The sequence below is a fragment of the Pseudopodoces humilis genome, chromosome 10 (genome assembly GCF_049639895.1).
Source record: "Pseudopodoces humilis isolate 2021_Gansu_Grassland_sample_001 chromosome 10, ASM4963989v1, whole genome shotgun sequence".
Taxonomy (NCBI): Eukaryota; Metazoa; Chordata; class Aves; order Passeriformes; family Paridae; genus Pseudopodoces; species Pseudopodoces humilis.
The window spans coordinates 12581881-12609685 of NC_142209.1; the positions used below are offsets into that span (position 1 = coordinate 12581881).

The 27805-nt window shown below is 37.5% G+C and overlaps 1 long non-coding RNA gene across 1 annotated transcript in view; it reads right to left on the bottom strand.

The window, feature by feature from the left end:
• Positions 1-795: 795 nt before the first annotated feature.
• The window catches only part of LOC148183680 (uncharacterized), a 44524-nt gene continuing 17514 nt past the window's right edge, over positions 796-27805 (bottom strand). Inside the window, exons 2-4 of the long non-coding RNA XR_015773377.1 lie at positions 12168-12391; positions 11189-11268; positions 796-2408 (exon numbers count right to left, since the gene is read on the bottom strand). This is a non-coding gene — a long non-coding RNA (uncharacterized LOC148183680). The remainder of the gene's footprint in view (positions 2409-11188; positions 11269-12167; positions 12392-27805) is intronic.

Here is a 27805-nt window from a genome sequence, read left to right on the forward strand (position 1 = left end):
AAACACATCTTTTTCAGTTGCTATTTGAAGAACACCTTTAAATAGCCTCTGAAGATTTTTGAAGCTACACATGCAATTTTAGAGATTTAGTTATATTTCTCTTAAAAATATTTTAATGTGCATTATTTTTGGAGAGAATTAAACAAGGAAAATCTAACATTCACTAATCAACACTCAGTCCAGTGGTTTCAGTCATTACCAGCTCCACAATTTTTATAAACAAGTACATAAGGAATATTGAAACACATAACTGATACAAACATACACATTAAGTATTTCACATGCCCTATCTCACCATACATCTGAGGAAAGCAAATTCTTCAGGTACTTTTTCAACTTTTTTTCACATATAGGAACTTTATTCATTTGCTCCGCTGTTAGTTGTTCTAGAGCCTCAGTTTAGTCACAGAAACATTGAGCCTAAAATTTTTCAAAGGTGGCATCTAAGAAGACCTAAGGTTCACATGAAAAGATGTTCTGTGTATGTGTTATAAATTTTCTGCCATTTATTCTCCTGCTTTTTAAAGCTTGCTGCTGGAAAATAGAACAGAAGCAATAATGCATGAGTTAAGTTACTAGTCACACACCATGAAAATTCAAAATGAGCAGCTCCCAAACAACCTAATCATGCAAATGTATTGGCTGAGCTGTCTGGCAAGTACTGCTAAATTACAAATAGATCCCTAGAAATCAATAGCCATTTCAAGACAAAAAATATTTAAACTGAATTCATATTATAACTATTCTAAGCAAATCAACTATTTCTAATAGTAAGAATACAAATCAACAATAGATGCAAGTCCTATGTAAAAAAATAATTAAACCAGTAATACCAACTTACACCCAGTATGGTTCTAATGCAAAAAGTGATCTGTCTCCTTGGGGGTCATCTATTCTGCTGTAAGTTAACTTATATCTTCTCATATTGCTGCTTTCAAGTCTTGCTTTTTTTTCCTCATGTATCTTTGTTACAGAATATTTTTTTTAGGTGCAATGAATTATTTGCATGCTTTATTAGCAACATCCATAAATTGTGTATATAGTACAATGCACTTTAAACAAAGGAGCCAGCTCCAGGTAGCCCATCTTTTCTGCTCTTGCAGGTGAAGAGATTGAAAAACGTTACACAGGCAGCTGAGCAGGACAGAGCATTATGGGATGTGACGCCCAAAGGATACGGCAGTCTCAAGAATTACATCATCATTGCATCATCATAAAGGAAGTAGTTGGAAAAGTTGTCTTATCTTGCTCTAATTTTTCAGACATTTGAGAAGTTATTTCCATTTGCTTCAATATGAGACTTTTTTTTCCTCATGTTTAGTAGTTTGTCCATTCTCACATAAAAGGGAAGAGGACCTCAGCTTGCCTCTGCACCATCTCAAGGAAGATAACCCAAGCACAGCCGTCACATAATCAAACACCACACTATGTCCATATTATACAACTGAAAGCTAGATGTTCTTTTCTTCATCAATCTCTTTAAAAAAACCAAAACTTCTCACACTTCGGCAGTCCCATGAAAATATATTTTTACAGATATGTCACAATCAGATATAGTTTTCAGCAGAAGCCAAAATACAAGTGCAGGCCTTCAAAAAACTTTATTTGCAGATTCCATTTTTTGAGAGCCACAGGCTTTAGTGTCCCAAAAGAATTCAGTTTTATTTTTGCAAGTGCATTCAGCTATCCATCTTTCTGATAAATAAATCTTTCATCTGACAAATAGCTTTACAAAAAACCTGACATCTCATTTTCTTCCACTGTATTTGTAGGCACCTACTGCAGTGAAAGTACAAAAAAACTCCACACAAATCACACTTCCTAAAAGCAAATATTACGATGCTTGAGAACTTTATCTGGACATTGTTACAAAGCAAAATTTATCAAAATAGCTGTGCCTGAGGGGAAAAAAAAAATTACCCTAGGAATACAACAAACAAAAAAGAGAAATATTTCACTTGCTGTGAAGGGAAAGCCAGTAGGTCAGGGGGAGGGAGCAAGAAACAACCAGGACTCACACTAAGTTGTGGGGGGAAAGCTGGGAAGAGATCCAGCACAGGATCTGGTCATTTGGTCTGCAAATAACTCTGGAAGCCTCATACTCAGACTATAAAATCTATTATCCTACCACTTCCTGAGGATAAGCATTCATATGTGGTGACTTCCCTTTTTTCTGATTTAGTATTCTGCCTTTCACCTCAAAACCTCTTGATGCTTGTCTTGCCTGCCTCTTTCTTTTCCAGAGTGCTCCTTATAGTTCTATTCTGGGTCAGGTTTCTTGAGGTTTCTTTTTCTTTTTTCATCTTCTCCAGTGTTAAACATAATTGATTTTTTATAATTAATACTCTAGTGACCAACTGATGCAATGTTTGTGTTATAACTTATTCATTCCTTGCTTTGGGCTTCACCTGTTGAGAGAAAATAGAAGAAAATCTGCTTTCTTAGTAAACTGATTGGATGATACATTAAAAGTAAAAAGAATTGGAGACGGATGTTGTATGCTGTTACCATGCGTTTTCTGATAGATAATTGTTCATAAACACTCCCCTGAGACTCCACAACCATTGGCTAAGTGTCAGACTAAGAGTTTCTCATTTCTATGCTTTAGTCCTTATTAATTGCAGAACATAATGATGGCATTTTCCTCCACGCTCTTAAATTTGTTACTGGTGTGAGAAGGAGAAACTGCTATTCCCTCAGAGGAAGTTTAAAGTTTGATAGTGTTAAAGCCAGTTGCCAAATACAGACATATTTCTGTTTCTCAGTATTTGTCTGCCCTGATAGCATATGGCTGAGCTGTAGCAGAATCATCCAAGGATGATTGCATTTTCCCCAGTAGATCATGGCATCACATAGTAAAGCACCTCATTCTTTTGTTTCCCACACTGCCAGTGTTTGAATATGGGCCTGCATTACATTTGTATAACCTTAACAGGCTGCCAATAACACCACTGATACTGCAAACACTATTTTTCAGGCAGAAGAGTAATTTTTTACAGGTACACCATTCTCCTCCTCAAAGTCACTTGCTGATAGAATAAGTGCCAATCACACGTTATCAGCATAAGCATCACTAGGACTGTTCTAGCTTAGGCTGATGACACAGCAGAGCCCAAGAATGAAATCAGCTATTTTATTTCCTTTACAATTTATTCTTATTCTATTATTTCTATTTTTTAACTCTTTTAATCAGTTTCTGTGGTAGACAGTATACTTTGAAATGTAAATTACTAATATTACTGGCATAGTTTTACATGAAAAAACTTGGTTGCTGAAGTCAGATAACAGAACATTTAAAGAAAATCATAATCTCAATTAAAATATTGAAGAAAGGATGTGATAGCCTTCTTAATACTTAGCAAATGAATACAGTAAAGAATTAGAACACAGAAAGGTTTAGGTTGGAAGGAGCCCTAAAAATCTTCTAAGCGTATCTAGTTTAAATATCCTTGGAAATCTTTTCCAAACAATGTATACAGATAAACCTAGTGGTTTATGCTTTTTATGTCATATGTTTATGCTTTTTATGGAAATGCTTTTTATGTCATCTCTGTGGTTTCATTTCAAGATGCCCGAGATCACTGCCAAATACATCTGGATTCTAACTTCAATCGAATCAAATTTACATTACAAAGAAGGCCTTGTACCACATTCTAGGGAACTGAGCATACTCACTTCAAAAATAAATGCAATTGAACATTAGTAACTCAAACTGAACAAATTATTTTATAGTTAGAAATTTGCAGATCTTGTCCACTTCTCATACAAATAGGGATTGATTTTCACAACCCTAAGATTACACTAAACAAAAATATGCAGGCCCTAGTCTCTGATGAAATCAATGGCAAAGCAAAAGATACATTTGTGAAAAAATGAATCTGCCTGCAGCTCAGGTACAACAGAGACAAACTCTGAGCATGAATCAGTGTTGATCTGGCTGGTGGCCATTACAATTGAGAATCTTAATCCAAAATTTTCAGAGCTGCCTGACATAGAAGATAAATTTATTAAACTAGCCTACACCCTCATATGAATGGCTATCATATTTGGGTCATCACTAAGCACCATGCCATTATGTAATTAACACAAATCCAGAGAAACCCAAGATGAAAAAATAAATTTCCTGGTCTCAGAGTTAAGTTATTTTAGAACTGGAAATGTAGATGCAAGAATTTACACCTGCTCTGCACAAATGCAAATATCTGCTCACTTGTACAACCTCAACTAACTCACATGCACAGCTGAGAAATACAGAGCTGTGTATATATATACATTCACTCACACAAAACTAAACAGGTTTTTCTGTGGAAAGACTCCAAAATAAAGACTTTCTATCATTGGTCATCCCTAGAAACAAGACCTGTTACAAAGTTTACTGAATGAGTTATAAGAGACTTCACTATTCAAAAAAAGGGAGAACAGACCCATGTATACAATGATACCTGAAATTTACTATTTTTGCATGCACAAGAATCACTTCAAGATCTTGAGTTTAAAATCTGTAGCTATAGTTCACCAGAACATTTCAAGTAGCATACCACCACATACATGAGTATGGCTATCAACTTCAAAGGTGCTTCTTAGGCTTAATACAAAAAAGGTCTTGAATAATATCATCTTATATCCTTTTTTATTGCTACAATTAAGAGATCATAAGAACATAGGTCAACTGCTTAAGATCACCTGATGAATTTAATCATACATAGCATTTATAATCCACCTTTCTTACTTACCATCTCCTGGGATGACTTATGATTTTAAATGATTGACAGGATTGATTATTTTTCCACTTCAGATTAAATTCTTTATTATTTTTACTATATTGTCTAAGCAATGCTATTATCAAGCATCTCATCATCAATGAGTCAAAATCTCAACACTGTTAATAGGAATATTACAGACATTCCTTAATACTACTTTAAGCCTAACTGATATGCTAAAAGAATTAATATTAAACTTCTAAGATTAGTGTCAAAAAGACAATTTTTTCTGTACTTTTTTGTTAACTTATAAGCATAAGCTTGCTGCCTGAGCAGTGCAGCGAGCATTAAGAAAACCCCAGTGCTGCTCAACAGAACTTTTAAGGAAATTTGCTTCTCAGCTTGCTGCAGACTGTAACTTTGCCCTCATTGCGTCTTAGAGCAAAATAAACTCAGCATTTATACAAGTGCCCCAGCTACTTTCAGAGACAGAGTGAGAATCAGGCATACAGTACTGTGTTCTTCCCTCACTCTTTTCTTCACTTTTTTCCCTTATGATTGAGAATATATACTAACTTCACAGGATTACTGCAGCCAAAGAATAATGTACAAAAATGCATCCATCTCTTGTGATGGCTGTGAAGTCTCTGGGGACTAGGAAAATCAAACACTGCAGAATTTAATAAAATACCCTGGTTGGGCTCCCCTCATTTCCTGAAAGCTAAATGTTTCTGAAAATATTTTAAAAGATCAATCAATACAGGTAATGTGCATATCTGTATGCACTGGTACAATTCCAAACAAATATGATGCTGTATAATTTAGCACATGCATTTATAAGTTTTTTTCCTTCCACTATTCTAGTTCATATGTCTCATCCCACAGGATGAGAGACAGATAACCCATGCTATTGGTTAACACCTGAAAAAACAGTTTTGGAATTTATACTAGAATGTGTGTGGAAGAAAAAAGAAATAGCCCCACTGACCCAGAAAATTTGTGGATTAGCTCCACACAAACTAGTCTCCTCTTTCAGTAAAAAAGGAGGGAAACAGTAGAGCTTTAGAGATACTTCCCCATCTTCTCCCGCACACCACCTCAGATGGGAACTTTCCAGATACACAGGATTAATACTCAAACTCTCATGTAGGAAAGCCCAACATGTTCCACTGTAAAAGCACATCTCAGTAAGAGCCATTAGGGAAAAACAAAGGTGCTGGACTGTAGGGTTCTAATGGGGCAGTAGGGATTGCACATGGATTGCAACACAAGCATGAGGTGGTGCGGTTGTCATGAATGTGAAGGAATACTTGTCTCATTTTTTCCACCTGTGTTTAATTAAAAACTTAGGACTTGAGAGGCCACAAGCAGTCTCACCAAGACCATATGTGTTTCCTTGTAGATAGCTGACTTTGGGGAATTTTGTTAACTATGAGGGGGGAATAATGCTGCTGAGAAGCAAGAACAAGATTTTACAGCAGGAACTTGGAATAAACACTGTAAATAGCAAAAACATCCCAAGACATTCAATAATGTATAACAATTATGTGGAAAGGAAAACAGACAGCAACATCTATGCTATGTGTTGAGCCCCATGGAGAGGGATTTACAGTTACAAATGTATTAAGAACTGATTTTGTGAATCTATTTGTGTACATACACACATCATACTGCAGTCCTAGTGTTTTGTGTACTGAACATGCAATAGAGTTGAAAACCTTTATTTCCAGCTAGTACTTGAAAAATTAAGACTGTCATTTGGTTAATACTCATTTGAAGTTACAAAACTACTGCCAGCGAAAGCAATTTATCAGAACACTTGCCAATCCATTTGGCTGATTGTTTTTGGCATGGGGCTGCTGCAGCCTCAGTCATTCACATCAGTTAAAATGAAGATTCTCATTCACAAAACACTGCTCTATTTGAAGCAAAGGAACATTCTGCTTTATTTTTCATACTGTATTTCTGTGTTATTTCTGTGACATCTAGTATAATTGGAATAAGAGCCTTAGATCACAAACTTCTAGATGCCTACAAAGAGTAGTGCAGGACAAGTGCTTCCAGAGCATACCTGATATTTATCCTTTTCATTCAATTCCAAAAGATGTGGCCTGCTGATCTTAACAGCATCAATGATAGAAACAGATGCATATACCAGAACCTTTGTATCATTCTGTTAGAAAAGAAGCAGCTCTGAATCTGAGACTGAAAATTAAGTATGACCTCCACATTCTCAGACAGTTCAGTCAGATAAAGGATGGTTTTTGTCAGCCTAAATTTGCCTGAAATACTCACTCAGCAAAACTTTCTGCTTTTGTTCTCAGTACAGAGCTCCTTAGGAATTTTAGGATCTTCAGAAAAATCTTACTTGGCCCACAGTGCTGATGAAGGCATTCTTGAGTGTACAAATACAGATTTCTTTGAAGAACATGCTTATCAGATATGATATGATCAGAAGTGATAATTCTAGCACGTGAACTATGAATCCATCAGCTGTATTTCATAGCATTTTTCATTACAACTTTCTTGTATACTTGCAGCCACCTCAAATGTTCATGCAATTTTTCATGGCTTTAACTTGAACATAGATGCTTGATTCACTGAAGCTTGGGTCTTATATCCACTGAGATGATGAAAGTAGCTTCTTGAATAAATCCTAGACTAAAATCCCAAAGGTTTAAGATTTAAAAAGCAAGTTTCAGCCTCTGCCCATTGTGCCAAATTCTCCAAGAATACATAACACCAAGTGGTACTACTTTAAGTCTACATTCTCAGGGCTAATAGATTTTTCATACTGGATTTCATTGTCAATTCACTGTAAATTTTTGTGCTCTGGCCTATGAAGACGCCCATATTTTTCTCCAGCTCTCTAAAGTTAAGCACTGTCCACTGACTCTGCAGTCTTCTCCTTCAAGGTACAGCACTTCTTACCACATAAATCAAAACTCTTACTTCTCTCAAGCCACAGTAAAAGGTCAGTTTGCTGATTTGAAAGGCAGCCAGCATGAGCCAATGCTCATTTTCATCACACCACAGCTTCACCCACTACAGGAAACCTGAGAAGGCATATCTTCTAGTCTAATACAACAGAAAGGAGTTTAATTACCTAGTTACTGTTTGAAGGCTTAGAACTGAGAGGGATGGTGATTAGCCAGTTTTCAGTAGGCACTTCCAAGATAAAATATTCCCTACTTTTGCATACACTTATTTCAAAGTATACAATACTGAGAAAAGTTTATCCATGCAGCTTGTGCTATTCTAGCTAATGTCTTTTGAGGTGTGTCCTCCTGCAGGGACCATAACCCAAAGCCTGTTGTATATCAAGGAGTTTGAGGCTCAGCTCGCAGCTAACCTTGTGCTCTGTCAAATGTACATCTTGGCCTGGGCTGGGCCCTTAGACATTTTTATTTTTACCATCTATATGAAGAATCTTCTCAGCTAATAATATAGAAATTTTCTCTGTGAAAGCACAACGTATTTCATGTGCAGCTCACTGGTTAGATGATCTGTGGAGCTTTAAGAGCACAATCTCCCATTTACTTCTGTTCAGAAAAGCCTTCAGATTTTGTTCTTTAGATAAAAGGAAAAGAGCTCAGCTATCCCAGAGCCTGCAGAAACCCCTATCACCTACACTCAGCACACAATGCAGAGGCACTTTCTGCTCTTCATTCTGTTCAGTAATGGCCAACAGAGGAGAACTGACTTTACAATAAGCTTTCTGCCAAAGAACACAATTTTAAATGCAGAATTTGATGTGAGAGCTGTATGGAGGAAATATTAGTCATACAGCACCACTACAAATTTATTCTGTATGTATTTCCACAGAAATGATAAAGCTCTCTTGAACCTCTGAATTTTATTCCAGTGTAATACTAGACTGTTTAAGGTGGCACTACATAATTCAAAAGTAAAAGTGATGTGCTGTAGAAATGAAATTGTATAATAGGGGCTTAATAGAAGAGAAGTCAGCATTATCCGGATCTTTCTAATCATAATTTCAGTTGTTAAAGCACCAGGGACTCCATCAGTCTAGACACTATATTCTGATTCAATTACATTATGCATTAAAAAGTGGTAGTTTACAGTATTCATTAGACTTGTTATTACCCCTGTGCCATACTCAATTGACCAAAGGAAAAAAGCTTTCTCCTATGGGAGGTGAGACCAAAAAAGTATATTCAGTGAAATGCATTAATAAGTACCCCTCGAAAGAAGTTACAGTCCATTTCTTTCGGAGATGAGTATGCCTGCAAAATGCAAAGTAAACATCATGCCTCATTACACCTTTAAATTGTTCAGACCCCACATATATATAGGTGTAGCACTGATTAATGGAAACCAATTACAACATTCTGTGACTCAGAATAAATTACTCCAGACCTTAGCAGGACTAATAACAACAATTTGAATAAAACATATTAGCAGGAGACTAATGAAAGCCTCATTCATAATATCTAGCATCTTATTTTTCTCTTTATCTTGAGCCTCCAAAGTCATAAAAATACAGCACTGCCATTCTCAGAATTCCAGTTGATGACAATAACCATGAGAAAATGTTTAACTCTGGTCAGACTGATGAGAACCTCTTTGCTGTTATACTGAACATGAGACACCTGTTTTACAGCTCACTATTTAGCTGTCAATTTAACTCAGATCTACATTAAACACTTTTCCATTTTCCAAAAGTGAAAAAAAAAGCACCAAGTTTGTTCTCAGGATCTGTACAGAATTTTCAGACATCTGCAATCTTTATCTACCAGCAACTGCTGTGTTAAAGCCCCTCCACTTAATATTCAGAATATGATTGATCTCCAAATTGCATTTTTAAGCACTTTCAGAGTAATTCAGCCACAAGGTTATTTTTTTTTTAAGCAAAGGTAGGTCATGACTTTTCATGTAAGTATATTTATTGCTAAATTAACACATTTATCAAGTAATTGCATTATTCTGAGTTTCAGATATAATTAAGAACTAGGAACAGTAAATTTCCCCAATCTTCTAAGAATTTCAAATTGTAAAATAATTGAAGATGAAAAAGAGTTATTTTTGTATATGAGTAAGAAAGTTGTGTGCATTTGAACTTGAAAATCTTGTTAATAAATATGGAGAAATCATATTAAATTATGTTACAGAACAAATGTTTTATTTGAAAACTGAACTGAAGACAAAGAAATCAAATTACTGACAAAAAATTATTCTCACTAACATAGCACCTTTTTGTGCCATTTCATTTTGGGTAAGGAAACCTTTTCAGCCAAAGAACTCTCACTATTTTATGAATGCACAATAAATTTACTCACAATTCTTGCCAATGACATAATGCCTTTTTACTCTTTCGCAGCAGCTGTGGATGTCTCAATTCCTTTACCTTCCTATGTTTTAGAGTATAAATTTCCTACAAAAGCCATTGTTGTTCATGAAATATGAGCATTTTTATTCAGGAGCTAAACAAGCTCCAGCTCCAACTGCTTGCCATTCAAAGGCAGCCAAGGCTCACTGTCTCTCCCAGCTCTCTCCCATCTGTCCCACTGGCGCTCCGCTTGTTCCACGGCACACGGGCCCACGCAGCCCTGGCCATCTGCTTCCCTGCTGCAGAGTCCCTCTCACACTTGTTAGACAGCACAAGAGATTTCCTCTCCAGTTTGCTCAGAAAAGAAAATCTCCAGCTAAAAAATGCTGCCTGTTTGACAACACTGAACACTATTTACAAACTGTGGCTCCCTTTAATCAACACATTTGTCCCAGATTCCAAGACATGATTGTGGCTCATTTTAAGTCTGCAACAAAATTCTTGAGACAGATAGAACTGAGGGTAAGTGTAGGCCCCACTGTTACAGCCAAGTCCACTCAAATGGGGTCCTCTGCCTAATGCATGGGCCAGAGCTTATCTGGCTCTACCACTTGGGCCTGCTCCAGGAGTGGGTCACACCCCAGGAGCAGGATGACCCCAGGTGTGACTAGAGCACTTGCTCTACAGCTTTTTGGCTGTCAGTCTGGGCTCTGAGGAGGCAAGGATGAGAGGGAGATCTTTTGTATGGGATAATAGAGGATTAATTGCTCTGGGGAATTTTGGGGGCCAAAGACAGAAAATGTGAGCGTGCAACAGCTGAAATAGGGAGGCAGTTCAAAGGGAGGGTACAAAGTGTCAGCTAATCAGAGATATCCTGGGGAGGGTAAAAGGCAGGGTTCACAAAATCATCATCCAATAAGGGAGGTAGGGAGTGGAAATTGGGTCACATGGACTAATCAAGCATTGAAACTCGGGATTTCCGAAGTGGAATTCCAAGCATGTGGTGGGCCTAAGACAGATTGACAGGAGACTCAAGGTAGATTGACAGTGTGGGGTGGGAGAGTCTCATTTGGGCCAAACTATCAACTTGGGCAATAACAGAATATACCATTAACAAGAAACACACTGCGACATATTCCATACTAGCACTAGTCACCAAAGAGTTGAGTTTTGTAACAAATAATTGTTTGCCACCAACCTTTTCTTTTCCAAAAGCAGTATCTGTGACTTTCAACAGCCAATGCCAGCTCATTATGCTTTTATGTCATTAGTTTATTGCTAGAATAAAAAGGCCAGAATCAAATTAGAGGCAAAATGAGACTTGAAACAGGAAAGCTGAAAATGACCAACCAAGCGTTTGTTTATTTCATCCCCCAGCTACTAAAAATATAAAATATTATTACACTTCACCTGAAGATGGCACAGAGCCATTGGCTCAATAAGGAAATAATCAAGCATCAAGAACAGTGCTAAAAGGAATTCAGTAAGAGCCATGAACCCACTGCCAGTGACCCAGTGTATCAAGTGACCAAGACAAGCCCCAGGATTGGCAGCCCTTGGGCGTTTCTTCTCATTATGTGATTTATCAATTTTTAAACAGCATAGCCTCTGCCATGCAACCAATAGCCAATCACAGGGTTTCCTGCTGGCTTTTAAAGCCATTATTCCCACAGTGATGTGGAATCCTACAGCAAGAAATCAAAAGCAACAAGCCCTAATTTGCTCATTATCCCAATGGTCTGTGCCAAATCTGCAGCTGGAATCATGGCTCTGCAGAGCTGAACACTACTATGACAGTTCATCTGACACTCTACAAGTGCTCTTGCTCAGATCACTCTAGACATTCAAAGTCATAAGCAGAGCAGATAGATGTAAACTAAAGTCAACAATAAAATTAAACTTCTCTTCTGACAAAAACACAAATAAAAGGAGATAAAGTTTACATTGACTGCAGTACCAGACATCTTTGGGCATTTGGGTTGTCCTATGCAAAGTGACTAAAATAAGATTGGATCACTAGAAAAGAGAATGTATAAATGTTGCCTCTAACATTTACATTTTTTATATTTCCCCATTGGAAACCTCTAAGTTTTAGTAACTTTCCTATTAATGGGAGTAACTATGGCTCTAACCTTCCATTTATTAATCAGAGTTACAGCTTCAACATTACACCTTACCAGGAATGGATGCTGCTCCCCAGTAATAACCTTTTTTGCAGCCATGTCCAGCTGTGTGGGTGGATGAATATGATGTGATGGATAAAGTTCCTTAGTTCTTTCAAACTCATCTGGGATTCATGTAAATATGCAAAGATGTGGCGTAAGATCACAGTCCTAAATCTCTTGGCCTGAAGACTATCTCAGGGTAAAACTGCACAGCGCCTGCACAGGAAGCATGTGATCTGTATGAATAGTGAAAACATGACTGATAAGACAAAAAAAGAAAAACCATACCTGTGAAGTAAGAGAAGTAGACAGAATTTGGTTTTTTTAGGATGTCACAGAACTTGTTATTTCTCTTTCATTCTCTTTGTAGAATTGCATTGATGTTAAACTTTTTTAGTAAGTGGTATCAATATTGTCTTCCAAAAACCGTTCCTCAAAACGCTTAAAATGCCCTGGCCTGCACTGCTCTCAGTTCCAGTAGTGCATCAATTTAAAATCCAGACTTCAGAACCTAGTGGTAAGAAACTCTTACCTAATTGGAACTATACCACTTCATTATTCACAATACAGAAATTGTGCTTAGCTTTCCATGCTCAGATTTAACTGTTCTAATGCCTCTCTGTGAAATGGACCTGTTTAGCAGAGGCCCAAGACCCTATAAAGCTTCAAAAAGGTACACATTTATGATCTTTGAAATCCACTTTCCTGATTTATTCAAATGCTTACTCAGTTGTTCTCTGAAGCTCCTGGGTACCTTTGCATTCCCTTTAACAGGAATTCAATTGAGTCCAGATGCACAAAACCTAGACAAGACCAGGAATTTCACAGTAAAATATATGCCTAGAAAATGTTGTTTACTGGAAAGAAAATTATTTTTTTGGCAATAATATATTAATGATGATGAAAAATCTACAGAAAAGCATTCTCCCTGTCAAGAGAGGTGTTCTGTAATTGCCAAGAACTGTAAGAGATAAAAAAAAAAAAACTTATTTTTCTGAGTCAAACTCTAAATTTTACTGTCTTAAATTCTCTGTTCATGCCAAAGCAACGATGATGTTAGAGTTTCTTCTACAAGGCTGGTTTCTGACCAGTCACAATAAAGTATTACAGAATTCTGGAAATGAGGTCCAGAAGGAGAGTTGAAATTTATTGCTAAAATCTAATTATTCCTTATACCTTGCTTTTCATAAAGGCACAATAAAGAAGGCTGACATAGCAAAATCATCTACACACCCTTCAATAAACTCCACAGATGCACATCCTCAGACATGACTTTTCATCTTTTATATCCTACTTTCAAAGCATACAATCCCACTAATATATTCAAATAATAATTCTTACTGCCTAGCCACTACAATTTTATATGATCATTTATTGCTGCAGTTTCTATAACATAGAAATGATATTGGCATAACGAGAAGAAGATTATTTGTAGCAAGGAGGTACCAAAGCATTGTCTCTCTATTTATGTGTGTCTTCTAGTGGATCTCTTATTTTTAGAGTGAACTTTCAGTGACCCAAGAACTGAAACACAAGCCTTTCTTGTGCTCACAGAACATCAGTTAACCTCAGCCTGACTGACATCTAAGAAAAACAGATGTTGTACCAGCCCAAAAATAGAGGGAGAAAATTACAAGAGAGGCTTTGAAACAGCAACCACAGAATGACAATGGAGACCACAGAACTACAAAAACAAATCACAAAAGATTGATTTACAGTCACTATATGCATGCAAGTTTAGGAGCTGGGTAAAACCTGTTTTGAAGTACCAAAGAACAAACAGCTATCATGTGTAAAACATAACACAAATAACAGAACTTCAGTACAAAATCACTTACACTGACTGCAGGAAAAACAAGTGAGCAGACTGGTTCAGCAATCACACAAAAAGAAGCCAAAGGGGATGCAAAATCATGGGGGAGGAAACCAATGTCACATTTCCCTCAGCAAAGGGCCCACTGTGATGACAATTCATTTTAAAACTACATTCCCTTCCTTTCAAAGAAAATTAACTCATGCAAACTAGGGGCTAAAATAGCATGGGAACAAAAGGCAATGCCAAAAACAGAGATGATGAAGTTTGTACATATAAATATTATCAGCACAAGTGAGCTGTAATAACAAGCTAATTTGGATATTGCTAGCACTGTGACTGGTCTAGTAATAATCCTTTGACCAGATGGTTAACATCATACTTGAGAATAAATTCTTGCTTCAATTTCTTCACTCTGCACAGAGAGGACATTTAACCCAGCATCCTGCCTTTGAAGTACAGCTGTTAAATCAGAATGTGACTTTGCTGTCACACTACCACAACTTAACTTTGTTAGTATTGATTTCGCTCGTAATTAAGTGAAACAACTGAAGCATCCCACCTCAGTAAAAGTTGCCTGCTTATTTTTCTTTCTTGCAGAAAATGTCTACTTTTCTGAATGACAAAGCTTCTCCTCACTCCACCCCTCATTATTTCACACACACAAAACGCAACTCATTTGTATCAAGTTTCTCACAACAGAGTTTTCCTTTAACATTTTCTGTCAAGATAAGACATCCCTTTGTGATCAACAAGCAGATTAACACATTTTCAAGTCTAATACAGGACAGGAAAGCTATTTTCCCACCTTGTGCTATGAAAATAAGAAATGTCACTTTCCTCCATTGCAATACTCCAATTAAATTGCTCTGCTGCCTTGGAGAAGAAGCAAATTCAGAATAAGCATTTCAGCTAAATTGCACTATTTTTGATGCTAGACAATGGTCAATTTTGATTTTTGCTGGAGCACCTCAGCTGGAACTGTTGCAACAGATCTTTAAAGAACACAAAGAATGATATAAAGAAAATGCCTCTACTACTTTCATTTCTTACCACTGTAATTTAACCTAAGAATGATATAGTATATCCACTTAAACAGTATTTTGAACAGAACTGAACCCCAGGTGGCCCAAATTGAAGTTAAACCACAAGGAAGGACTGACTCAGAGCAGGGGAGGGAGGGAGAATTGGCAGGGAGAGAAAATAAAAATCATTCTTTCCTCCTCCTGTTTATGTTATCATTTGTAATTGCACTGTCCACAAAGGAATCCTACCTCCTTGCCACATATTATCTTTTTTAAATACACAATATATTATAGAAAAGATAGGTCTTGTACAAAACAGCCATAAGCATCCTATGCCACTTCCTATGCTATTTGTGCTGCACCGAATGCAAGCACTAGCCGTTCAGGAATACAAGCTCTTTTTTGGCTTATCACTTAATTGGCAATTATAATCCTATAATTAACTACAGAAAAAAAGCCTCTGGCAAAAAGCAGCTGAGTAATTCAAACATGAGATATAAAATTACTCCTAAAACTAGTCAACAGCAGCTTATCTGCAAATGCAGAAGTAAATCCCACTAGAGAATTAGTACCATCAATTCCTGTGCCCACTCAATCCTCCAGCCACCCAGGGGCCACATCAGTTTAAAACTGACAGGAAATGGTTTCAATGCAGCCATCAATCTGCTGGCTGGGACTGATTGTCAGCCTTCCTCACAAAAAGGGAGAAGGCTAAAAAAATCCTGATCATCCTGAAATCACCTTGCTGCAGTAAACAGCCTGATATATTCTCCTAGTTGACAATCACTTACAGAAGTAGTGGTGCAATAAATGAGCTAATCAAAGTGCCACTTACAATAAGATGTCAGCAAGCCAAAAAAGCCAAGTCTGACTGGCACCCATCCTGCTGCACTTGACTGAATTTTTCACATCACACTGCACTGCTAACTACAGCAACACATGCATCTGCAGCCAACCTATTCTTTTTATAAAAACAGCAGATGGGCCAAAACTGTGAACAACAGAAAATGAAATTTAATTGCATTCACCTCACCTTCCTTCTTGATAGTCAATACTCCTTCCCCCTATCTGCTCATCATCTAAACCTATCACTAAAATACCACTTCAGCCAGATGATCGCACAGTCGATTATGCCATGTACTACAGGTTCCTTCACACAATCTGAGCCCAAGCAGCCTATTGAACCATTCAGAAAGCATTGAACATGAGATTACTTAATCAAATCCTCTTAGATGTTCATGTCCCAATATTTGTAATTCTAAGGATTGAGCAGCAAGTTCAGCAGGCCCTCAAGAAGGCTCTAGCTACTACAGCTAACTTCAGAAAAATGTCAATACTTCTATATTAATTCCCACCATCTTAAAAGATGAATTAAGCAAACCACACAGCTACTTCTCTGAATGCTAATTTGTGTTATTTGCAACCTTGTGTCTCTTCTTCATTTTTTTATTTTTTTTTAAACCAAGGACTGTACACAAACACAAAGGAGTAGAGCTGCTCAGGGAGCAATTCAAATTCTTCAGTGATATGGGTTGGGAGCCCACACTCAAATTGTGACAACTGCCAGACACATAAGCCATTTTTCTCTGGACTGGAGTCCAAGCACTTCTTTAATTAGAACCCATGCTTCCCCATCACTATTTCTCAAATAGTAGAAAAAGCAGAAGCATCTCCAAATCCATTCCGGTGCTTAGCACTCTTATATAGGATAAATAATCTAAAATGCTTGAAGAATTAAAGCATCTCTGTCTTCCTCATCCAGACAGAGCAGCTGCTCACAGGAGTGTATTGACAGGCTTGCAGCATCTCCAACCAGTCCTTGGCTTCATCCTTGAGTGTGTCTAAAACTATGTAATTTATCTCCACTTACAGTCTCAATATTAAATAAACCAAAACATGTAGTTTCTCTTAACATAGCCAAAAACATATTTTGTTCAGTATTATTTGTCTCCTTTATTTTTCAAATATTAATTCAAGAAGAGGCTTAAGCAAGATTTGTTTTACTCAAAGAAACAAATCTAGAATTTGCTGGAAATACAGGTTTTTGATGACTAAGAGCTTACTGAACTATATTGTTGGAATTCACTGCTAATGTTGTGCAGGATTCTGCCCACTCAGTTTTATATTGCTGGATGCATAAAGTTAAGTGAAAGACAACAGGGATTACCAAAGAGCTCAACAGAAGTGATAAACAATGATAGAAATAAAAATATCCCATGTACACAGCTCCAAAAAGGAAAACTAATAGAAACCTGCTCCATCCACACCAAAATGAAGTCCTTTTCCCAAGACCAAGCCTGCAATTACAGTGAACAATCTTAAAAAGCATGGGAGATTTGGATGAGGTTTTCAGATTTTGTCAGTGCAAAACTAACATGCTGAGAAGACTCAAAAGAAAAGGGACTCACTGCAACAGACAGTTGAGACAGGTTATTATAAGTTTCACGTCAGACTGAACAAAGTGAACCCAACTTTATGAGCCTCAGCCCTAGAGAAAGATGGCAGTCAGATGTCCATTTATTTTCTACTGTGAGTCAAAATTTAGCTGAAATTAGAGGGACAGAAGCAAGACAGACAATTAGTCAAAGTATCTCTTAAAAAAAAATTTATTTATTCAATCCTAGAAGAAAATTAAAATTGACCTTTTCAACAGTGCTAGGCACCACTTTGAAGCTGCTTGTATAAAATCTGCCATATAAAACATTTCCTTAAGCTTACAAAGAAATAATTGTCTTTAATTTTTCTAAAAATGCAAGCTTTGGCTCCAGACATTTAAACCTTTGTTAATTACAAATTTTTAAAACATGTTTTCTTTTAGGATATAAAACATGTCCAAAATAATATCTACTTCCTCACAAATACAATTCATCACCTTTATTTAGGATTCATCACCTCACAGTCTGCTCACATACTACTTCACTGATTGTCAAAAGTGGAAGAGTGCACTCTAACCTAGCCAAAGTCCAAAATACCACCTGTATAATCTCACCAGCTCCCAAAAGACAGAGCTGTATGGAACTGACAGTACATTCACAGAAAAACTTCCAGCTTACTGCAGTGGGAACACATGCATGGGAATGCACATCTAAAAGGTGTTGGGGTTTGTGTTTCAAAATGGGGTTTTTAATCCATAGCAACTTGGTAATAAAGCCTGCTGTCTCTACAACGTCCAAAGCTTGAATCTAATAAAAAATTTAAACACAGATCACCTAGGTGTATTTGAAGCTCACAAATCAGTTCCTCTCAGTGTAACTCTCTCCAGGCTGTTTTGTGCTGAATTAGCACATGCACAGTGATACAGTCATTTCACCAGTGCCCTGCCAGAATCACACTGTGTAACAGGAGCTGGGCTTTTCATTGTCCTTCTTACAGTATTCCAGTTTATGAAAAGAACATTCAGCTCTGCTCACCATGATGACCTTAGTGGCATAAGTCATCTTTTATAACTCACTTTACATTCAGACTGGCTGCTGTATTCATGACTGAAACTGCTCTGTTTGTTTTGACACGTGAAGCTGCAAAGTGCAGCTTTCAATCCATCATTCAGGAAGGATGCAGTGGTGGTGGCAGGAGAGGTCACTGAGGCAACCACCTCTCCAGCAACTGAAAAAGCAGCATCTGGAGTTACTGAGCTGAGGCACTTTTATTTCTCATGCCATGATATGAGACTTAATTCATCTCAAATGCAGGGATTCTCATGACTCACACCCAGGAAAAGAAGGGTTCTCACTGCTCCCAAAGTAGAATTGAAAAAATTTTAAAAAGAATTTTAAAAAGAGTTGAAAGGGGAGGATTTTGGTTTTCCCCAGGGCACTGGCACTCAGTCATGGCAGGAAAGGTATGTATACCTACAGAAAGACTAAGACCTTCTGGTACTTCTGGACTACTACTTAGTCCATAAAATTAAGGACTTCTGGTATATTAAATCCTCCAATACCTGTCCAGCTCTGGTTACACGCTTAGAACCAGCTGCTCAATTTACATTTGGAAACAGGAGGACTGCCCTTCTCTGATGTTCATAACCAGCTCCTTAGGATGCCAATAAATACATTATCTATATATTGATACACTACACAGGAGTGATGCTTTTCTCAATAACAAACTAACCTGATTAAAACAAATGCACTGCTAAATAGTAAGCTAAGCTGTTTGGTTAGATATTTCTTTTATTTTATATTTTTTTATTTCCATGGCAATAACTAAGTAACAGAACCAAAGCATGCTATCTTAAATCAAACTAAAACCTCTCTACATTTCTTTTTGCTCTGTCTGAAAGATTTTATTCAAACAAATCCAGAAAGTTTTTGTTTTGAGTGACTTACCCTTTGCATCTTTTGTCATTTTTACATATGTAAATGAGAAAATTAGTAAAACTGGAATATTGAAAATGCTATGAGCATGCCAAAGTGAAAGGGCTTACTTTAAGTCCCCTCTTTTTTCTAGCCACAGGATTTTTTTTCCACTTTATTTAATCCACAAAAATCACATCTTCCTTTCCTACATGAAGGACTACACATGTAGCTACAGAAATTTAATTTAATCCCCAGAGAGGTAAGTTAAGAACCAAAGAAAATATTTTTACCCCCTTCACTTCAGGGGGTTTTACACTATGGTCATACAGTTCATCTCACCATCCCACCAAAGGGGCTCCAGCCATGGCTGCCACCTTCTGTTGATGTGGTTTCCTGCACATCATTTTACTTCCAACAGCACCATTATGCAGCAGAGTTTCCTTCACCACATGACATACAGCAGAAGCTAAGCACCTCTTAGTCACAATTTCCTGCATAAATTTGACTGGAGAGAAGGAAACATGTTCCTTTGCCTTTTACACCACACCTTTATCCCCTGAAACTAAGCCATGCTCCTTCCAGGACAAGTATGGCTCAAGCATACTGGAACTCTAGTCAAGAATAGGTGTAGGTTCCTTTTATGGCATGGGCTAAGGAGCACATGCACACTGACTTTCAGGAAGGGTCCAGACAGAAGGCAAAGAAATCCTACCTCCTTTTTCTGGAGCACAGGTTAATCCAACTGCAATTAGGCAAGAGGGACTGTCACAGCTCTCTACATCTGCAAGACAGCTTGTCTCACCTTACAGACTCAAGGAGTTTGTGTGGATCCTTAAAAATCAGTGACCTTTCAGGAAACCTCAAACACAAAAATCCCCTTCAGGGGAAGACCACATGCCCTAGCTAGAGAAGAGCAGAAGCAGAAAATTAACTTCCACACTCACAGATGTATTTGTCAGTAGCACCCAAGACCTAGATTCTTATATTTAGACTGGTAAACAAATTAGTAACAAAATCAGTTACTAGATCTGGCTTTCAGTTCTGTTTTGCTTATTAGAGAAGGTATTTATTTCCTCCCTAAAGAGCAAGCTAAACTATAACAGGGAACAATAGGATGTATTTAGGTCTTGATTTAACCACAAATGTCATATAATTAAACACAGGCTCAATGTGTACCTCAGTACAAAAGGGCTTAACCAGAACACAACTTTTTTCTCCTAGTGCTTTCCTCACATCTATAGAAAAGGAAGCTCTGCTCCCTTCTGTCTAGTAACCTTTTCCTTTATGTGTTCTCCCCACCTGAGTAGTTCATAAAATGAAGTATAATGACGACCACCTCGGCAGCAACTTGCAAGAGGCAGCGATACAAATCAAGTGCAGCAGTACTCACTGGCTGACAGCTGTAATAAATTAAATTGCCTATCCCAATCCAATTCATTATGCCTTCCATGAAAAAAGGCCTAGATGTAAAATGAGCTATTCAAAATGCATTCTGCATTTCTATTAATCTACCAGAGTGAATTGTTTTCTATGCAGTAAAGCCAACAATGCTTGCCTGCACAGCACTGCATCACACCATAAAGCTGTAGCACCCGCCCAGGGAGAAAATAAAGGTTATGTAGGGAACAGGAAAATGTCACCTTTGAGGGCTGACTTAGAAGCTACCAGTCTGTGAAAAATGTGTTTCATTTGTTTAGATGTTTTCAGGTACCTGCCACATCTGTATCATTTAGTTCCTAAATGAATCCAGTATCTTTCCAGTTTGAGTGGTGGAAATTATTCTTCCTTTTTGCAGCATTCAAATTTCAGACTGTTGCTCACTGCCACCTGCTGGAGTTTAGGGAATTTTATACTTGTGAGAAAAACTGTGGGTACAGCCTCAGGGTTTTATGCATGCTTTTATTTACCAGATCCACCAACATTACATTTTGTTAGTGTTTCAAAAGTAGGGCTATTATCAGGCACATTTTACCATTCACTGTAAAAGCTTTCAACTCTTGCCCCTGCAGAAGCTGGATGAAGGTAATAGAAAGCAGAATGTGGTAACTTTAACTGTACTATAGCTGTGACCAGGTGTTCATAAATATAAAGTGAGAAGCAAATATGAAAAGGTAATTTCACACAAGTTCTATTTTCTGAGATAAGCAGAAAAATCTTACACTACTTTTAATACAGCTGTCTACTTAGTCAATCAAGGATAGCTGCTCTTCAACATTATGTATAGACATATGTATAGACATTAAGCCCAGTTTACAGAGAGAAGTATGTTACAAGCTCCATCCCTGAGCCTAAAGCTCATTACAAAAGTCAAATGTTTAATTAATGCAGAAACTACAGAGAGAAAAATATCCAGAAATTAAATTATCAGCACACAAAATGAGGCATTACTTATCATTGCAACACACGTATTCCCTGCAAGTAGAATAATAAATTAGACCAAGAAAAAGCAATACCTCCTGTTAGAAGCATTATATTTACCTGAGTGTCAATTCTAAGTTTTTTAACCCTCTTACCAGCTCTAGTATCCAAAAACACTGATAGCAGACCCCAAGGGTCATGAAATCCTAAATATTTAAAACTGTATCACTGCTTTCTTGGGAGATTTGAGGAACTGTTTCTGTGTCTTTTCCTTTGCTGAATAAAGTGTTATTTGGAGGTATTTGTTAAGGTTTTTCCAGCATTTTGAGCATGGTTTTAAGGTGTTATGGAAACATCCTTATTATGCATAATAGGGGATTGTGTCAGACTCAAGTTACAAACAGATACTGAGCACTGCCAAACTGCTGCAGAAGTAAAGTGCAGACCTCTTACATTAACTGCTTAGACATGTGTGGTTGAGTATATGGATATTTAACACTGTGGATGCTCACAAAGGCCTGAATGAGATGTACAAGACCTGAGAGCCAAAAATTCATCCAGACAGAAAATCCTACCTGCTTATGGGGAAGACCTAGGCCTGAATCCTTGGGAGGTTTGGATTGCAAATTTATGCATCCTTATTGACTTTACAGCCAGATCCCACTGCTGGGAGGCAGCTGAGCCAGTGAGAGGGTCTTTGCTGCCTGCCAGCATGACAAAGCCTCAGCCACAGTCTTGCATGTCAGGTCAGCTTGATGCACAGCTATTTTAGCACATAGCCCAAGAACACACTAAGCACCTGGAGTATGGCCCCTTGCTTCCAGAGCAGTCTTTAAGTTTATGCCTATTAAACTGTTGGAGGTCTTGCCTTATAAGCTTCCTTTTCTTTGATTTTCAGTCTTGTCTCCCTATCTTACTATACAGTATAACAGACACTGATCTTTTCTACAGGCTGCCAAAACTTAAGCAGCATGGGCACAAAACTTAGCTTTCCCCCACAGGTGTTTTTTACATTCTCTCCAACACCCTGACCAGCATTCACCATTGTGAGAAATCATCAGAACACGAGGGAGTTCAGGAGTTTCTATGAATCATTCGCTCTAGTCCACTCTTCCTGCTCTCTGTGAGGAAAGGAGCATTTATCCTTAGAGAAACCAAGGTGAAGCATTTTGCTTCTGTTACAGGGCAGCAGCATGACAACAGCTTCTTAAGTCCCAGTCACTTCCACTGCAGTGTACTGTTCCCAGCACAGATAAGATGCTCTAGAACATCTTGTAGCATAGTCCAGGAGTCACAGCCAACCAGCCATTTCTCCAGACGCTGCTGCACAGGCCAGGAGCCTGATCCATGTCTGCTTCCAGGAGATTCCTACAACACCCATCCCTTTCTTAGAACCAATGGCCATGCCACTGCAAGGTAGGTGACATATTACACAGTCTGCTTTTATTCCAGCCTACAGTAAAGGGTTTCATGGATTTCCAAAACTGCAACTTGTGACCTCAGAAATGCTTTCTAGAACCTAAAGGTCACCAGAGTGGAAGCAGAAAGCTGAACTTCTTCACTGCCTGTCTCTCTCTAAATTGTTAGCACACAAGTATAGCAAAGTGAGTATCACAACTGAAACGAGATATAATAAATAATGAATGAAGAACTTGATATTTTAAGCTAACTGCATATTGTTCTGACAGTGCCCAGAGATCAATGAAGAATAGTCTTGTGGTGCACAAATGTAAAATGAAGTGACAGCTACAGGCCTGACAAGCTCATGGGCTAAATAGAAAGCTTACAAGGTTAAAGAGATTCTTTCCATCGACTTCAGTAAGCTTTTAAGAGGGCTCTAGGGCATCTCTGATGAGACAGCCACAACAATCTCCCTGAGAACACACTCCAGTAGTTTCCTGTGCTTCCGCACTTCAAGATGAGAGCGGAACAGAGCTGCATAGGCATTTTAAACTCTATTTGTAAAGGTGTTCAAAAACTTAAAGAAGCATACAAGTGCCTGGATCATGGTTTTTAAAAGGTACTTGGGTACACAAGCTCCACTGAAAGAAACCAGTCCTATAGAAGCACCAATACTCAAATAAGTTTAAGAATATCTCAGTTCAAATTAATAATAACTTTTTTTAAAAAAAAGACCAACCAACAAAAACATAACTAAAAACCCTATATAATACAGTAGTTGACAAACCTGGCAGCATTGCAAAATAAAGGCTCATTCTTAGCTGCTTAAGAATGACAAGGGGTACAGTTCTCATAACTCACTTCCCTTCTGAAAGCATTCAGAAAAAACACCTATCATCACTCTACAGCTCTTCCCACTGAAATGCTATGCCAAGGTTAGCAACATTTTCCCAATACATAGACACCTATTGAAGATCTTTCAAAGAAAGCAGAAACCCTTGGGACCCTATTAACCCAATGGGCTACACAAACAGATACTGAAGATGACTTTCATTAGTGGGATTTCAAACTATGGAAGGCAAAATTGGTAAATCAATTCTTGCTGAATAAATGTTTTTGAATGCTGATTTTTTGTTCCCTTGTTCAATTAATAGCACTATTTTCAGAAGAGGGCTTGGGAGGATAGAGGGTCCCCTCCAAATAAGTACAGCTTAAAATTTCTTCCATTTTGGAATACAAATCAGTCAGTCTTTGAGTCACATGAATGCGATCCAGCATTTCCAGGATCTCTTCTTCTGAATAGAAACTTCTGAAGAAACTGTAGCATTGTATTCAATTTGAATAACATCAAGCATAAAGAGGTAATGAATGACAGTTTCTGTGAGAACTCTTCTAGAAGATATTATGTTTATATATGAACAGCACATGGGAGTCCCAAAGTCACTGTTTGCATACACCATGTATGTGTAGAAAGTCAAGCACAACTAGGAGCAGATATTTAAATTTATGAAGTTTGACAGCTTCTTCCTCATCAGTAAGCTGCCTCTGTCTTCACATTACACACTCTTCTCCTTCCACCCTCGGAACAGCATCCCACTTCTTTAAGCAGCACGGCTGCTGGGAGAGGTAGCTAGGAAAACTGAAGTAAGAAATGTCTCCCAGGTGAGATCCTCATTTTCATTTTCCCAGTTGCTTTCCTTATTTATTTTGCACGTCAGAAGCCCAGATCTCCTAAGACCCTGTTCACTGTTCTCTCCAACAATACCTCAGAACCAAAAATCCCCTGCCTGCAGTTTTTTCTCCTGTCATGTCCCCAGCCAGATTTTCCAACAGCCCAGCACCCCAATAATTCCTCTGCACTATCCCAGCTGCAACAGAGTAGCTGAGTGTGGTGTAGGTACTGACTGGAATGCAAATATCATGTACCACTGATAAAGCATTATAAAATACACCCACACAGGATAAAGGTGATAAGAATACATAATTGAACTCTGAAAAAAAACCCTAAAGAAATAATATGATTTCTGTCTTATTTTATGGACAAGGGGCTGGTACAACCCTGACATGCTTCATAAGTTTTGACTATTATAAAATAAAAACTAAAAACTTCTCAGTAATTTCAACATAGTAGCACTCTGCTTCAGCTGTTACTCTCACTAAAAGTAATTTAATAAGATATCAATATATCCAATTGTGTGCAAAACTGTAAATACATTTAAAGTCCTGGCACTGGGTTGAGTGGGAATTCAGTTTTCCAAGTACCAATATAAATGTGCACAGGTAAGCAAAGAGAAAATAAAAAGTCTCTCCCACACAGGCTAAAAGTGTGTGTAAATGTGTACTTAAAGAGATCTACCAGCTTTTCATCTCTTTTTGCTGTTATACTTGAAAAAAAGCTGTCATTCACACTTTATCATCTGGTGTCTGTAAGCATTTGAGTCTGGCCAAACAGAATAGATTGTGCAGTGACTGTTAGCATATACTTAATAAACTGCACCAAAAGTTTAAATCTGAAGTTTAGAATCGGTAGTAAAAGTGGAGAAATACAGAATAAACTATAAACTAAATAAAACTATGGCTCCACTTCAACTACAGAATCTGACTACTTTTACCTGAAGGTCCTAATCCTACAACCTGTGATTACACCAATAACCTCTTTTTTGGAAAATGTCCCCTTGGACTTAGTGCTGAAGTCATTATTCAGATAAAATTCCTATTGAGCTGACCTGAATACGTGAGCTTTCTCCCAGAAAAAAAAAAAATGCTTAGCATTAGAATTATAGCATATAGTTCAATATTTATAAAAATTCCTTAAAGCATGCCCTTAGATTCCTTAACTTCACATAGGTTACATTGTATGTCCTAAATAACAGGTAGATTACTTTGCTTTAGCATAAGCAGTTATAATGAAATGTGAGCTTCCAGGCTCCACTTGAAGTCAAGGCTAATAAAACTAGCTGCGTATCTGAGCTCCCAATAAATGAAAGAAGTGAAGGAAATAATATGAGGCACATTTTACAGACAAGAAACTGAGGCTTGGAATAATAAGGACTCCCAAAACATACCATAGAGCTCACCCCTAATACCAGATCCCTTGGGCTCAAAGTCTCTCCCTAAGGCTCAAAGATCTTTAATTTCCCCTGCTTTCCCTCACTTAATAACTATATTAATTAGTAATTGGATTTGGCAAAAGAAGTTACTGTTTAGTGAAGTGACACACTAACCCTAATACCATCAAATTAAAATATAACAGGAAAGTTTTCATCTCTCTGTTCTAGAACCCCAAAAACACTGCTCCCATCAGTGTGCACTAAGAGCATAACAGCCTTGGTGTGTCAGAACAGAAGTAATTTAATCTTAGCTCCCCTACAGCAGTAGCCAACAACAGCAAAAGCATTAAAATGGAGTAAGTTTGGAATGATGTTACCTCTGAATAATCTCCCTCAACTTCCAACAATCCATTGTTCTGAGACTCGAATGCTGAATATCTCGCAATAGGCAGCTTTAACTGTTGAGTGGTGACGTTGATTATACGATACACAAAGAGGAAAGTCATTGCTATTTTTAAAAGGCATAAACTCAAAGGAAGAAGCAGAATATTTCCCCTTTCTTACCTTTACATCTTGATTTTTAAAGACATATTTTTTCATATATTAGTAGGAAAATCCTAAGCTAAAAGGTCCTACTAGTACTGAAAGGCATTATCACCAAATTGTGCAGCTGTTTTAGAAAGCATATGTTTATGTGCTATTAAAGGTATGTCACAAAAACTGACTAGATGGAATCAACAACATTCTAGCTGTAAGGGAAAATAAATTTTGTGAACACTCTAATAACTGAGTAAAAAATTTAAGGTATAGCTACTGTTTACAGGGAAACCAAGTTCATATCAGCAAGGAAAGGAAAGGAGGTCTAGTGGCAAGAGGAAGAAGTGTGACAAGACAGAAAAAAGGATGAAGCTTCTGAAAATGAGTCAAAGAATTTCAACATAAACAGTATGCAATAATAAGTAATTAACCAAATATTTTGGCCACAATAACAGAATAACTAAACATGATGTGATATTCTTTAATCCCATTATGTATTGATCAGATTTTGTACATTAACTCAGAAACCCAAACTTTGAATAACACATAAGATATGACCAGACTTCAGAAAGATAAAACATAAACACCTGCAGGTAAGGACTGCAAATTATGTCTTTATTAGAAGCATACTGCAGTCTTATCTAAATGATTATTAGCATTGAGACACTGATGGTTAATCTTACACATCATTCCATAAAGCTCTATCTCAAACCACCAAAGAGATCTGCAGAAAAAATGTCAAACCGATTTTGAATTCTGCTTTGAATTGCTAATACTGCTTTTGCAGCATAAGTAACCATTAAATTTGGATTCTCCAGAACAACCCTTTATACCCTTGCAAGTCTTCCTAAACAGCCGTTCACCACAATGGCATCTAAACCTGAACAACCTACAGTCAGCTCTGATCCTGCCAGTGCTGATCCCTCTCTTCACATTGTTCTGGTTTTACACATCTGCTGCACCCACCTGCTGCCTGTTTGTACACAGATTATAAAGTCTCTGGGACAGGGATCCTGCCTTTGTTCTATGTTTGTACAACATCTGCCACCTAGTAACTGACTATAAACGGATTACCTCTCACTGAAGAGAAAAAAAATAGACATCCTTGTCTAAAGAAAAGCAAGGTTTATTTCCTACTTTCTCTTTCAGGGTCAGACATTCTATAAAATGTTTT